Source organism: Heterocephalus glaber, unplaced genomic scaffold (genome assembly GCF_053883595.1).
Source record: "Heterocephalus glaber isolate CG9 unplaced genomic scaffold, H.glaber_assembly_v1.0 deba00001504, whole genome shotgun sequence".
NCBI lineage: Eukaryota > Metazoa > Chordata > Mammalia > Rodentia > Bathyergidae > Heterocephalus > Heterocephalus glaber.
Window position 1 is genome coordinate 29,617,161 of NW_028258324.1, and position 3,294 is coordinate 29,620,454.

At 40.2% G+C, this 3,294-nt stretch overlaps 1 pseudogene; it reads right to left on the bottom strand.

Annotated features, from left to right (window-relative positions):
• Positions 1–705: 705 nt before the first annotated feature.
• Positions 706–1,471, bottom strand: LOC101710107 (DNA sliding clamp PCNA pseudogene; annotated as a pseudogene).
• Positions 1,472–3,294: the final 1,823 nt, after the last annotated feature.

Here is a 3,294-nt window from a genome sequence, read left to right on the forward strand (position 1 = left end):
TTCTTTTCTCTCCGAGGAATTGTCATTGTTTGTCTTCTTTGTTTCTATGTTAAATATGAAGAATAATGATAACTGCCAACCAGCTAGAGTCGATTACTGTTAGTTTCTGATTAATTTGTAGCTATCACCCAATTCTTACTAGCAAAGAAATTGCTCTGAAGAAAAGTGATTGCATGAAGGGCTTAATGAAGCCTGGAACTCTTGTTTCTGGTGTATATAATTTGCAACATGCCCAGGTGGAGCTGGACCCAGCTGAGGCAGGATTCAAGAGGGTTAGGATGTTCACTTTCATAGTCAGTTGAGATTGCTGAGAGGAGATACATTTAAACTCTTCTTTCTTTCTCTTTCTTTCTTTCTTTCTTTCTTTCTTTTTCTCTCTTCCTTCCTTTCTTCCTTCTTTGCCTTTTTTGACATTTGAAATTCAAATAATTTTATTTACACAGAAAAATAGAGTCAAGCCCTTTTATTATAAAAATTCACCAGCAGTATTTAAGTAAGGCAGTATTTCTAGGTTAACAACTCGATATAACTCTGGACCTCTTTAAACAAGTGAAGAGAATAGAGGAAAAAAATAGGTTACTTGCAGAAAACAATGTCTACATATGCACTCAGGTATAAATCTGGTGACAGAAAAGACTTCAGTACATGTTGGCATCTCAGAAGCAGTTCTGAGTTGAGTTTTACTTTCTTCAATTTTAAGAATGCCTAAGACCCTTCTTCATTCTTGATCTTGGGAGCCAAATAATACTTTGTCCCGTGTCAGCAACAACAAGTGGTACATCTGTAGACATACTGAGTGTTACTGAGAGAGTGGAGTGGCTTTTGTAAAGATGTTCAGGTACCTCAGTGCAAAAGTCTGCTGAACAGCCTCATTCATCTCTATGGTAACAGCTCCCTCCTCTTTGTCAATATTACTGGTTTGTGACAACTTAATGTTTCCCTTTCCAAGTTATCCACTTGCAGAAAATTTCACTCCATCGTTTTCACATGATATTGCAATGGCATCTCCAATGTGACTGAGGTCTCGGCATATACGCAAGCAAACTCACCAGAAGGCATCTTTACCACATAGTTGTATTCTTGTTCTGAAATTCCAACCTGTTCAATCTAAATTGATTAACTTCATTTCATAGTCAGGTACTTTCTCCTGATTTGGTGCTTCAAATACTAGTGCTAGGGTACCTGTATTATCTTTGGCTCTTAGGGTAATGATGTCTTCACTGCCAGCATGTTGTAATATTTTGGACCTTCTGATGAGGTTCACACTCATGGCCATGTTACAGTCACAGTGGTAGGTAGGTGTCAAAACCCTTGAAGCGCAATGTGAGTTGCACTGAGATGCAGGACAGTCCAAGCTTTGCAGGTTCATGCCGCCAGAGCTGATGTCCCAGCAGGCCTTGCTGATGAGGTCCGTGAGCACCTCCAGTACCTTCTTCAGGATGGAGCCCTGGACCAGGCACACCTAGAACATAATGGCTGAGTCTCTGAGCTGCACAAGTGGAAGAAGGAATGAAGCCCAGCCGGTTTATACTTCTAGAGGCTGAGAGCAAGAGGCTTAGACTAGGAGGCAAACGCTCTTTGTTTCTTTTTCTTTCTTCCTACTAGTGGAATTTACCAAAGAACTTAAGCAGAATCATAGAAGCCAAACCCTGGAGTAAGAGCTATTAACGTTATTTAATGAGTTTTAGATAACTTCAGTGCCAGATTTCTCCATGTACTGGCAAAAACCCTAGCTAATGGGTAAGTAACTGTCATCACTGTGGCTTAAAATTCTTGTTTTACAGCAGATTCCTCTCTGTGTCCTGATGACATTCTGTACTGGGCTGTAGCTTTTTTGTTTCTGGGTCTTCATGACTTAGAGCCTCCAGTCTTTCCAGCTCAGAGGCTCACAGTGTGCCCCAAGGTGAGTCAGCATCTTGAGTTCTCCTCCAGAGTACTTGGCCAAATGCTGGACGGCTGCCACTATGTGGTGAACTTTGGGTATGGGCTTACTTTCTTTCTCTGGAATCCTGCAGCCTTCTGAGAGCTAATTATTCACTGGGCACAGGCTTTCCCTGCCTGGGCTCCTGACTTCTGTGGAATCTTGCCCTTCCTTCTCATTCTACTTTCTAGAGCACATGCCTGAAAGAGCAGGAGTTACACAGTCTCTTGGCTGATTTGGGTGGGGTGAGAGATCAAGTCTAAATTGGAGCACCACCTCCCCATTTGAGAGAAATCTTGGCCTTTATTCACATAATTACATATTCCTGTAGCATTAATAGCCCAGCAATGGTATTACTGTGAGGACAGGGACTATTATATCAGTGAGTAAATTGTATTTTGACTCTAAGTAAAATATGGAATGTATTTTTTTTGGGGGTGGTACTGGGGATCGAACTCGGGACCTTGCACTTGTGAGGCAGGTGCCAGAACCACTGAGCTAAATCCCTTTGGGATGTATTTTTGATAAGTGATGAAGTTATTTAGCTATTTACAGTTAGATAACTGAAAACAAATTCAATCTAGTCCTTAATATTTTGAGATATATATATATATATATATATATATATATATACATATATTAACCTATACTCCCTTTCTCACAGTATTTTATCTTCTTGCTTCTCTCTATTTAAGCAGGAATTTATGAATCCACTCACATTATTTCAAGATGTCTATAAAGGTGTTACCAGGTTTTGGGGTGCTAGAATCTCCTTTTAGAGGTAGTTTCTAAGTTCTTTCTGTCCTGAGCAAAAAATTGTTCAAGAGAAGTACAAAAGGTTGCAAGGTTTTACATTTATTAAAGGTAGGAAAAGAAACAGGCTCTGAAGTGTGAAATTGGGCCAAGTAAAAGTAGGAAAACATATACACTCTACAGGGTACAAGCAGACCACTGTGCAAGAGAGAACACAGTGGTTGAAAGCTCAATGGCTACTGTCCTTTTGTATCTCCCACTCCTTAGGCTGTCAGGTCTAGGCCATCCTATTGAAAACTTTCTCAAATTTCTTTGAGAGGAATTGAACACCACACTCTTTGATTGACAACATGTAGGGCTTTGTGAACTGTTCTACCCATGTATTCTGGGATTTTCTAATTAAAAGCTAACACCTACTCCCAAGCCAGTCTGCCACACACAAATCTCCTGCCCCCCACCCCCTAAAAAAAAAATCTGCAACAGAAAATTACCAAAGACTACTTGACTTTGTCATCAGACAAAGTCCCAGGAGGTTACTTAAACTTTGATAAGGAATTTAACCCAGTAAAATAGGACTGTGGGTTTGCTGTGATTCCCATCACAGAAGAAGAGTTTTTAGG